The 12500-nt window shown below is 41.9% G+C and overlaps 1 long non-coding RNA gene across 1 annotated transcript in view; it reads right to left on the reverse strand.

The window, feature by feature from the left end:
- Window positions 1-3414: 3414 nt before the first annotated feature.
- LOC135098467 (uncharacterized) overlaps window positions 3415-12500 on the reverse strand; it is a 34670-nt gene continuing 25584 nt past the window's right edge. Inside the window, exons 2-3 of the long non-coding RNA XR_010267020.1 lie at window positions 7106-7234; window positions 3415-3907 (exon numbers count right to left, since the gene is read on the reverse strand). This is a non-coding gene — a long non-coding RNA (uncharacterized LOC135098467). The remainder of the gene's footprint in view (window positions 3908-7105; window positions 7235-12500) is intronic.

The following is a 12500-nucleotide window of genomic DNA, read 5'->3' on the forward strand; positions in this document are numbered from 1 at the left end:
CTCACAACACAAGGGGGCAGTCACAGCCTGCCCTCTAAAGACAACTCTCTTCCTCCACACAAAACTACAAGCACCTAATAACACACACACCATTCACTCTAAAATTTTAAAATCATCATGACGACTCCTACACCAGCCTCGGAGTCCCCATCTGGTGAGGGGACCATAAATGTCCCCAGGTCGGACTGCCTTTCCGTCGACGACCCTAAGTGTCTTGACACCCCCCTCAACTTTTTCTTCATTAACTTCTGCAACATTCGCGGTCTAAGATCTAATTTTCAATCTGTAGAACACCACCTCTCCTCTTCTAAACCTCATCTTCTTTTCCTCACTGAAACTCAGGTGTCTGAGGCAACTGACAGTAGCCCCTTTTCTGTTCCCTCATACTTTCTTTATCCTCATTTTCGATCCAAAGCTGGATGCTGCGTTTATGTGCGCAGTGACTTAACCTGCTCTCGTGCCCACGCTCTTCAATCTTCTGAGTTTTCCACCATCTGGCTACGACTACAGAGTCAGAGTCACTCTCATACTAAATTTATCTGTGGTGTATACCTCTCACCTAACTCCTCTGACTATAAGAAATTCTTTGACTACTTAACTTCCAAAGTGGAGCACATTCTGACCCTCTTCCCTTTTGCAGAGATCTCCATTCTTGGAGACTTCAGTGTTCACCACCAGCTTTGGCTTTCCTCTCCCTTCACTGACCATCCTGGTGAACTAGCCTACAACTTTGCTATCCTCCATCACCTAGAGCAATTGGTGCAACACCCTACTCGTATTCCTGACTGTCTTGGAGATACACCCAACATTCTTGACCTTTTCCTGACCTCTAATCCTTCTGCTTATGCTGTCACCCTTTCTTCTCCGTTGGGCTCCTCCGATCACAATCTCATATCTTTATCTTGTCCTATCACTCCAATCCCTCCTCAGCATCCCCCTAAGCGAAGGTGCCTCTGGCGTTTTGCCTCTGCTAGCTGGGGGGACCTGAGGAGGTATTTTGCTGATTTTCCTTGGAATGACTACTGCTTCCGTGTCAGAGAGCCGTCTTTGTGTGCTGAGCGCATAACAGAGGTGATAGTGTCTGGCATGGAGGCGTACATTCCTCACTCTTTTTCTCGTCCTAAACCTTCTAAACCTTGGTTTAACACAGCTTGTTCTCGTGCTATACATGATAGAGAGGTGGCCCACAAAAGGTACTTAAGCCTTCCATCACCAGAATCTCATGCACTTTATATTTCTGGCTGGAACCATGCCATGTCTGTTCTCCAACTAGCCAAAAACTCCTTCATTAACAGAAAATGTCAAAACCTTTCAAGATCTAACTCTCCTCGTGACTTCTGGCATCTAGCCAAAAATATCTCCAATAACTTTGCTTCTTCTTCTTTCCCTCCTCTATTTCAACCAGATGGCACCACTGCTATCACATCTATTTCTAAAGCTGAACTCTTTGCTCAAACCTTTGCTAAAAACCCTACCTTGGACGATTCTGGGCTTGTTCCTCCCTCTCCTCCACCCTCTGACTACTTCATGCCACCTATTAAAATTCTTCACAGTGATGTTTTCCATGCCCTCGCTGGCCTAAACCCTCGGAAGGCTTATGGACCTGATTGGGTCCCTCCTATTGTTCTCCGAAACTGTGCCTCCGTGCTTGCACCTTGCCTAGTCAAACTCTTTCAGCTCTGTCTGTCAACATCTACCTTTCCTTCTTGCTGGAAGTTTGCCTACATTCAACCTGTTCCTAAAAAGGGTGACCGTTCTAATCCCTCAAACTACCGTCCTATTGCTTTAATTTCCTGCCTATCTAAAGTTTTTGAATCTGTCCTCAACAGGAAGATTCTTAAACATCTATCACTTGACAACCTTGTATCTGATCGCCAGTATGGGTTCCGTCAAGGCCGCTCTACTGGTGATCTTCTGGCTTTCCTTACTGAGTCTTGGTCATCCTCTTTTAGAGATTTTGGTGAAACTTTTGCTGTTGCCTTGGACATATCGAAAGCTTTTGATAGAGTCTGGCACAAAGCTTTCATTTCCAAACTACCCTCCTACGGTTTCTATCCTTCTCTCTGTAACTTCATCTCAAGTTTCCTTTCTGATCGTTCTATTGCTGCTGTGGTAGACGGTCACTGTTCTTCTCCTAAATCTATTAACAGTGGTGTTCCTCAGGGTTCTGTCCTATCACCAACTCTCTTATTATTATTCATTAATGATCTTCTAAACCAAACTTCTTGTCCTATCCACTCCTATGCTGATGATACCACCCTGCACTTTTCCACGTCTTTTCATAGACGTGCAACCCTTCAGGAGGTAAACATATCACGCAGGGAAGCCACAGAACGCCTGACTTCTGATCTTTCTAAAATTTGTGATTGGGGCAGAGCAAACTTGATATTGTTCAATGCCTCAAAAACTCAATTCCTCCATCTATCAACTCGACACAACCTTCCAGACAACTATCCCCTCTTCTTCAATGACACTCACCTGTCCCCCTCTTCTACACTGAACATCCTCGGTCTGTCCTTTACTTATAATCTGAACTGGAAACTTCACATCTCATCTCCAGCTAAAACAGCTTCTATGAAGTTAGGTGTTCTGAGATGTCTCCCCCAGTTTTTCTCACCCCGCCCCCCAGCTGCTAACTCTGTACAAGGGCCTTATCCGTTCATGTATGGAGTATGCTTCACATGTCTGGGGGGTTCCACTCATACTGCTCTTCTAGACAGGGTGGAATCAAAAGCTTTTCGTCTCATCAACTCCTCTCCTCTAACTGACTGTCTTCAGCCTCTCTCTCACCGCCGCAATGTTGCATATCTAGCTGTCTTCTACCGCTCACTCAAACAATGCTACAACGTAAATCCCTTTGCTCTTCCTCACAAAATTTTGCGTTTGTTTAACTTTATCTTATTATTCATGAGCTACCCAAATAAGCGGTGCAGCCATTACGTCACTGGTATGACTGTATAAGTGCCCACATCTCCCCTGCCTTTGCTGCAGTGTTGCGGCACATCCCCTCTGTGTATTCCGTCACCAAGGAAAGTCAAGCGTGGCACAGTTTTGAGCGCAGTCCCCCCGCAGTGACATTGGTGCAGTCACCCCTTCCATCAACGCAGTCTTCAAAGAGAACGGCACAGATTGACGGTGACTAAAGCAAACTTACAAAGTCAACCTACAGTTAATAATAATGATAATAATAATAATAATAATAATGATAATAATAATAATAATAGTAGTAGTAATGGTAATAAGAGGAGCACTAGTGTAACTGAGGGTGCAGCGCGGCCTTTCACTTCCACCTGAAGGAAAATGAGAAGCAAGATTTATGTTTGTACAATAATTTTATTGAGAAGCAAAATGAGACAGTGTGAATATTGATAACTTTCGTGTTGTTAGTGAAGGAGCAATGCGTGGAGCGGTGTGTCCTGCCGCCAATATTCACACCAACAGCCGCCACCATCACAACCCGCACTCTCAACTTTACATGTGTGTCTGTCTGTCTGTCTGTATGTGTGTGTGTGTCTGTCTGTTAATGGGCGTGTGTATGTGTTTGCTTGTCTACTCAAAAATAAATAAATAAATAAATGATGGTGGCAGTGGTGTGGTGTGTGGTGTGGTGCAGCAGTGCCGTGCCAGCACCACGCCACACTGCACCACAGTCACCTCAGCAGTGGGGCAGTGGCGGGCTGCCTCCTGCACCTCCTCCAGGCCCCGCACCACCTGGCCAGAGACACCAGGCCAACCACCACCACGCTGCCTGTCCCCGGGTAGCGTCACCACCGCCACCACCACCACCACCGCCGCCTGGCCAGACTGCCAGCACTCACCCTGGGAAAGGTGAAGCAGCACGGGGCTCCCTCTCTCCCATCACCTCCCTGGCAGTCTCCTCCCCGCATCTCTTGCACCTCAGACACAACTTGTTTTTTGTTGGTAATAATGATAATAAATTTAATTATGAAGTTTAATGAGCTTATATGTTTTTTTTTTTTTTTAGTTTTTTTTTTTTTAATGCAAAGTTAGTTAGTTTAATATAACTGATCTGATTACACTTTCTGCTGTTTGTTATTTTTAATGGAAGAAATTATTTTTGTTAACTGTGTAATGGAGTGCGTTGTGTCACGAACACTGGCCTGCTTCACAACAACAACAACAACAACAACAACAACAACAACAACAACAACAACAACAGCATGGCCTCACCACTCACACAAGCTTACTAAACAAAAAATAAAATAAATAAAACAAAATAAATAAATAAAAATAAATAAAATAAAGCAACAATAACTTTAATACAAAAAAAATATAATTTAAATCAAATAAATTATTTTTTTATATTTTAAGAAAAATCATGTTTTTTTTCAATCTTGACAAACAGTCCCATTATTTACCTCATTGTAGCCCAATCCAGCCCAACCCAGCCTATTCCAGCCCAATCCAGCCAAACCCAGCCTATTCCAGCCCAATCCAGCTCACTCCAACTCATTCCAGCCCAATCCAGCCCAATCCAGCCTATTCCAGCCCAATCCAGCCCATCCCAGCCTATTCCAGCCCAATCCAGCTCACTCCAACTCATTCCAGCCCAATCCAGCCCATCCCAGCCTATTCCAGCCCAATCTACCTCACCCCAACTCATTCCAGCCCAATCCAGACCATTCCCGCCCATTTTAGCCCAATCCAGCCCATTCTAGCCCAATCCAGGTCATTCTAGCCCATTCCAGCCCAATACAGTCCATTCTAGCCCAATACAGCCCATTCTAGCCCATTCCAGCCCAATACAGTCCATTCTAGCCCAATACAGCCCATTCTAGCCCATTCCGGCCCAATCCAGCCCATTCTAGCCCATTCCAGCCCAATACAGTCCATTCTAGCCCAATCCAGCTCATTCTAGCCCATTGCAGCCCAATACAGCCCATTCTAGCCCAATCCAGCTCATTTCAGACCCATTCTAGCCCAATCCAGCTCATTCTAGCCCATTCCAGCCCAATACAGTCCATTCTAGCCCAATCCAGCCCATTTCAGACGCATTCTAGCCCAATACACTTACCCACCACTCTGAAAACCAATCTCCCTCTCTCTCTCTCTCTCTCTCACCACCACCACTACTACTACTACTACTGCTACTACCACCACCATCACCACCACCACTACTACTAGAGTCACGCAGGTAGAGGTCGGAGGGCAGCAGTTGGAGTTAACAGTGACCATAGGGAAATTAGGTACATTTTAGAATGGGAATAATAAACTGTTAGAAGCAAAAAGACTAGTAAAATACCTGACTTTAGGAAAACACACTTGAGGAATTAAAAAGGTACCTCCAAGGACTGAACTGGCAAGGGATGCAGGGTCAGGTCAGGTCAAGGACGGAGTTCAGAGAGATAAGGCAGGGTGAGGCGCGAGGGTGCAAACGAACACAATACATTATAACACAACATAAAATATATTCCCTTCTTACAATACAATACAGTACAGTTCCCTCACTCAACTCTAACAACCCAAACAGACGCCTCATAACACGTGCCCATTACAACACAACTGCCCTATATAACATCACACACACACACACACACACACACACAGCAAGTCAGTATACGAGCAACAAATGAAACACGTGAGGAAGGATTTGAAGAGAATTGATAAAAATGTTGCAATAAATGATGAACGTGCAGTGAAGAGAAAAATAAATATTGCAGGGATTAATTTTCTACTTTATATATTGCTGTCAACATTAGGAGTAACAGCAGTGACACGTGGCAGTAGATAATAACTATAGGAAATGAATGATAGGTCAATATATGTTTACAGTGCCTGATTGTGAATAAGTTTGAGTAATTGATTGATATGATTGGCTGAGTGGGTGAGGCAATTGAGTCATTAAGAAACCAAATGTGAATGAATGAATGAATGAATAAGAAAAAGAATAGATAAATAAATAAATAAGACAATCAAGGACTAACTTAATAGAATTTATGGTGGCATCGTTACTTATAAAACAAACAAACAAACAAACAAACAGCGTAATATTCTAGAAACATGAAAAAAAAATAAATAAATAAATAACTGGCCGAGAGACTGATGCGCAGGAAGACAGTCAGACAAAGTGGCAAGCACACACACACACACACACACACACACACACACACACACACACACGCATGATAAAGGAGACTAACAGGAAACTCAGAAATAAAGAATAATACTGCAAATTGAACGTAAGTTTGGGGCAAAATTGATCAGTTTTAGGCTGCGAGACTTGTGGTGGCGTGGTCAAAGCTGGACTTTCATAGCCTATTAACTTTTCTGCACTGAACCTCTCTCTCTCTCTCTATCTCTATCTATCTATCTATCTATCTATCTTTTCATCTATCTCTATCTTTCTGTCTATCTCTATCTATCTATCTATCTATCATTTTACCTCACACAAGTGCATTATTATTTTTTTCCATCTCACCAGCATAGTACGTGTCTTTACATTCCCAGCATGTTGTGAAAGGCCAGTAAAGAGGAAGGGGGGGGGGTAGCAACGCCTTTTCCTCTGTGTTTTTTCCTTTGTGTTTATTTATTGATTTATTATTAGAGACAGACTAAAGGTGATTTTACTGAGTCCTCGCTGAACCTTGATGAATGAACCTGGTTTTGTCATACGTATTTTGATAAGAATGACCGTTAGGTTAGGTTAGGTTAGTCTTTTTGTTGTTGTTGTTGTTGTTGTTGTTGTTGTTGTTAATGGTGAGATTGTGGTGGTTTTAATTTGCTGGTTGTTGCAGTTGTGGTGGTGGTAATAGTGGTGAGTAGTAGTAGTAGTAGTAGTCGCACCACCACCACCACCACCACCACCACCACCACCAGTAACAGCAGAATTAGCATTAAAAATCAAACCATATCATATTAACTTACACCAATATGAAGTTGAGTCCCACGAGACCAAGGTAGGAGAACAATATATCGAAAAAACGCAGTAAAAGAAACTTAATATTATAAGACGGAGAACAGGGAGGCCAGTGTATCGTAAGAAGCATTACTAACAGGAGCCGTGTATTATAAGTCACAGTACAAAGACAGTACATTGTAAGGCATGGTACAGGAAGGGCAGTGAGGGGCGAGGCATAGTACTCACTGATGAACGGTGTGTCCTCAGCTGGCGGCAAGAACTCTGATGGTTAAGACGGACAGTGACGGTGAGTTGTGTTGAGATACCCTGAGTCACCTTCTCCCGGATTCCTCGGCATATAGAACACCAAAGGAACTGCAGAAAACAGAGTGAAGGTACATGTAGGTGAAGAGTAAAGGTGATGCAGATGTTGTATATAGGCTGGTGGTGTTGATGGAGGTGTTCAAGTGCCAGATACAATAAGGTGACAAACAAGATATTCAGGGTTAGCAATCAGGAAAGGTACGTTTTCTACAGGGAATGCCACTTGTAGGTCTCGTCACGTCATGCAACAATCTATATTTTGTCGTGTCATGTTCCTGTGGTGATGATGGAGGAGTGCAAGTGGCATAGGGGAGACACACGGTGATGTAGACAAGATTGTATATGGTCAATAGTCAGGATGGGGCTAAAAGATGCTATAATTTTCAAGGAGTGACGAGGCTGGGTCAAATCAAGAAGGAATACATCAATAGCAAATACTTCCTGGTCTGTTTGAGAACTATTCCTAACTATCTGAGAAATCAACAAATTCTAACAAGCTAATTGGGAAATGAACTAACTCTAACAAGCTAAGAGGTCAATTAATTCCAACGGGGTAACTAAGAAATCAAATTCTAACAAGCTGACTAACAAATCAATGAATTCACACGAGATAAAATCATTCTAACAAGCTAATTAAAAACTCCAGCTTATCCTAACCTAACCTAACTAAGAAATAAAATCATTACAAAAAAATAAACAAGAAAATTAATCCAGTACGTTTCCACACCACACAAGTTCCTCCCCCGCTGTTAGAGGAAGGGGAGACGGTAAGGCTTCCAGCACGCCCCTCTGGCTCAAGGCGTCTTGGCAATACTGGCGGGGTGCAAAGGTCACAACTCCTTGGCTTACGTTCAAATTGTCTTCACCAAGCCGGGGATTCGAACCCTACTAGTGTGTGTCGGGCGTTCTAAATGACTGGTAATAACAAAGTGGGTGGGCAATTTTACTTAGCGAAAATAAAAAACCGAGTACAATATAATATTTTACTATTTGTGGTGCAGATAACGAGTGTTTGTTTTTTGAAAGAGATACGCAGATATGAATTCTCAAGGACAGTAATCAGTAACGGATGAATGGAATACAAGAGTGACATAGGATCAATAATTAGGAGAGGAAGAGAAATAGTGGGTACAGCTACATTTAAAAGAGATAAGAAGGCACTGCATCTTAACAACAATGATGAAGTAATCAGAACAGGCCGAGAAATAATGGATTTAAGCTTGAGAAACTTTGGTTTTTAAGATACGCAGGAGTGAATTTTCAAGGACAGTAGTCAGTAAGGGATGAATGGAAGATTACAAGAGTGACAAACAAAATATTTAGGGTTAATAATTAGGAGAGGAAGAGAAATAGTACATTTTGAAAGAGATAAGAAGGCACTGCATCTTAACAACAATGGTCGATCACTGTAATGGACTCAGTAATCAGGTTGTTAAGGCTAAAATAAAGCTACACAAATTTATGGATGAGGGTGACAGGTGCTTGCAGGTAAGAATGCTTTATATACAGATTGCCACTTGTAAAATTATTGATGATCTCTCGTAAGTTGTCGTTCCTTTAATGTTAGCTTAGAACGTTATACACAAGGATGCTTAAATAAACAATGAGATCTTCTATCACCTCTGTTGAATATTTTTTTTTAAGTTAATGCAAAGTTGTACACGAGTATTTTACTGGACTTTAAAGAAACCACAGCAATCCTTCTTCATGGACATAATAACGTAGAGATTAATAATGAAGATAGGGAGTAGACGAAAAGATGAAAGAAATGAAAGACATAGAATACAAAAAAAAAAACAATCAATAATACAAAATAATAACAAAAAAATCAACACAATAAAAGGGAAATAGAACACAAAAGACAATTAAGAGGAAAATCACCACAAACTAATAAATATATAAAAAAAATACAAGGAAATACGCAAGAATCGCAGAGGAGGAGTAGAAGGGAAAGACAGCCAGCTAGGAACACTTTGTCCTTAAAGGAGCAACCATACGATCTCATGTACCCGCCATGGAAGCCAGGCAGGAGGAGGAGGAGGAGGAGGAGGAGGAGGAGGAGGAGGAGGAGGACACAACAAGTAAAAATCTGAAGAACTGAAAAATTAACAGTTTCTAAAATCTCTCTCTCTCTCTCTCTCTCTCTCTCTCTCTCTCTCTCTCTCTCTCTCTCTCTCTCTCTCTCTCTCTCTTTACTTATTGAATTATGTAGATGAAGGAGGGAGTAAGAGAGGGAGGGAGGGAGGAAGGGAGAAAAGAAGGGAGGAAGATATGTTAGGGTAAAGAAAGAGAGAGAGAGAGAGAGAGAGAGAGAGAGAGAGAGAGAGAGAGAGAGAGAGAGAGAGAGAGAGAGAGAGAGAGAGAGAGAGAGAGAGAGACAGAGGCACCAAACCCTTACACCCAACCAACCACACACACACACACACACACACACACACACACACACAAGAAGTTATACACTGAATCAATTAATAAAACAGGTAAGGGGGGCGCACCTGTGTCAGACTGGAGTAATTAATTAGGTAAAAATGAAGAAGAAAACATTAGGAAGAGATAAATAGGTAATATATAGAGTCTACCTGTGGAATTAGATAAGATATAGTAATGAGAGAGTGTGGAGGTGAAAATTGATAAGCATGCAGTTAAATATTGAGGTGATATTGTGCATGGGAAATATATTAGCAAGTTAACAGAAAGTAAGTTATAAGTAGATTTGTAATGCAGAGAGAGAGAGAGAGAGAGAGAGAGAGAGAAAGAGAGAGAGAGAGGTAGTACTGAATGGAAAATTGATAGACTGGTAGTAGTGACTGTTCTTTTCCTTCTTTCTTCTTTCTCTTCTTAATTTCTCTTTCCGTGACTTTTTTTCGATCTCTCCTCTTCTTTCTCTCTCTTTCCCTCTATATCCTCTTCTTTTTCTTTTTCTGTATTTTTTTTTTTTTGTATTTTTCCTCTTCTTTCCCGTGATTTTTTTTTTTTCAGCCTCTCCTCTTCTTTCCCTCTCTTTTCCTCTCTTTCCTCACTTTTTTTTCCGTAAGTCTCCTCTTGTTTTCGTCTTTTCCATGATTCTGGACTTTTTTCTCCCTCTCCTCCTTCACTTTCCTCATCATCATATCTTGTGGAGTAGTATCTTCTGCGCCTCCTTCTACTCCTTCGCCTCAAAATAAGTAAAGTTCTGACCAAGTATCTGCTATCGTCAAAAGAACTTATAAATTTGCCTAGTTTCATTTTCTCTCCCTCTGAGCTACTAACACACTGAATGGCTAAAATCTGACCTCTTGACTGTTAATGGCACATGTTTCTCTTCACTTGCGTTACTTTAGATAAATAATATAGACCTGAAATTGAACTTCAGGCCCCGGGAGGTTCTAAACATTATTTACGTCTTTTGAAACTATTGTCTCAGATTCCTTCTTATTTTCATTCGTTCGTGGCAGTGACAAGTAGATCAAAGGGTTAAATGTAAGCGTAGTGTGTAGTCTCAAATGTTTTAATGGCCCAGTTAGAATCGTAAAGGAAAGTGTGTGTGAACATGGGGTGCTGACATAAATTTTAGGAGGTACTGAAAAATGCTGCGTATTTTATAAAGGGGGTAGAATGTAAACTATTTGCAAGGCACACCAAACCATCGGGAGTGTCAGGAGTGATCGAGTCTCAAATGTTTTAGTGCCCCAGTCAGAATCGTAAAGGGAAGTGTGTGTGAACATGGGGTGCTCAGATCAATTTTAGGGTGTACTGAAAAATGCTGCGTATTTTGTAAAAGGGGTAGAATGTAAACTATTTGCAAGGCACACCAAACCATCGGGAGTGTCAGGAGTGATCGAGTCTCAATTGTTTTAGTGCCCCAGTCAGAATCGTGCTGACATAAATTTTAGGGTGTACTGAAAAATGCTGCGTATTTTGTAAAGGGGTAGAATGTAAACTCTTTTTGCAAGGCACACCAAACCATCGGGAGTGTCAGGAGTGATCGAGTCTCAAATGTTTTAGTGCCCTAGTCAGAATCGTAAAGGGAAGTGTGTGTGAACATGGGGTGCTCAGATCAATTTTAGGGGGGACTGAAAAATGCTGCGTATTTTATAAAGGGGGTAGAATGGAAACTCTATTTGCAAGGCACACCAAACCATTGGGAGTGTCAGGAGTGATCGAGTCTCAAATGTTTTAGTGGCCCAGTCAGAATCGTAGAGGGAAGTGTGTGTGAACATGGGGTGCTCAGATCAATTTTAGGGTGTACTGAAAAATGCTGCGTATTTTGTAAAGGGGGTAGAATATAAACTATTTGCAAGGCACACCAAACCATCGGGAGTGTCAGGAGTGATCGAGTCTCAGTTGTTTTAGTGCCCCAGTCAGAATCGTGCTGACATAAATTTTAGGGTGTACTGAAAAATGCTGCGTATTTTGTAAAGGGGTAGAATGTAAACTCTTTTTGCAAGGCACACCAAACCATCGGGAGTGTCAGGAGTGATCGAGTCTCAAATGTTTTAGTGCCCTAGTCAGAATCGTAAAGGGAAGTGTGTGTGAACATGGGGTGCTCAGATCAATTTTAGGGGGGACTGAAAAATGCTGCGTATTTTATAAAGGGGGTAGAATGGAAACTCTATTTGCAAGGCACACCAAACCATTGGGAGTGTCAGGAGTGATCGAGTCTCAAATGTTTTAGTGGCCCAGTCAGAATCGTAGAGGGAAGTGTGTGTGAACATGGGGTGCTCAGATCAATTTTAGGGTGTACTGAAAAATGCTGCGTATTTTGTAAAGGGGTAGAATGTAAACTATTTGCAAGGCACACCAAACCATCGGGAGTGTCAGGAGTGATCGAGTCTCAGTTGTTTTAGTGCCCCAGTCAGAATCGTGCTGACATAAATTTTAGGGTGTACTGAAAAATGCTGCGTATTTTGTAAAGGGGGTAGAATGTAAACTATTTGCAAGGGACACCAAACCATCGGGAGTGTCAGGAGTGATCGAGTCTCAAATATTTTAGTGCCCCAGTCAGAATCGTAAAGGGAAGTGTGTGAACATGGGGTGCTGACATAAATTTTAAGGTGTACTGAAAAATGCTGCGTATTTTATAAAGGGGGTAGAATGTAAACTCTTTTTGCAAGGGACACCAAACCATCGGGAGTGTCAGGAGTGATCAAGTCTCAATTGTTTTAGTGGCCCAGTCAGAATCGTGCTGACATAAATTTTAGGGTGTACTGAAAAATGCTGCGTATTTTATAAAGGGGGTAGAATGTAAACTATTTGCAAGGCACACCAAACTATCGGGAGTGTCAGGAGTGATCGAGTCTCAAATGTTTTAGTGCCCCAGTCAGAATCGTAAAGGGAA

The sequence above is a fragment of the Scylla paramamosain genome, unplaced genomic scaffold (genome assembly GCF_035594125.1).
Source record: "Scylla paramamosain isolate STU-SP2022 unplaced genomic scaffold, ASM3559412v1 Contig65, whole genome shotgun sequence".
Lineage (NCBI taxonomy): Eukaryota > Metazoa > Arthropoda > Malacostraca > Decapoda > Portunidae > Scylla > Scylla paramamosain.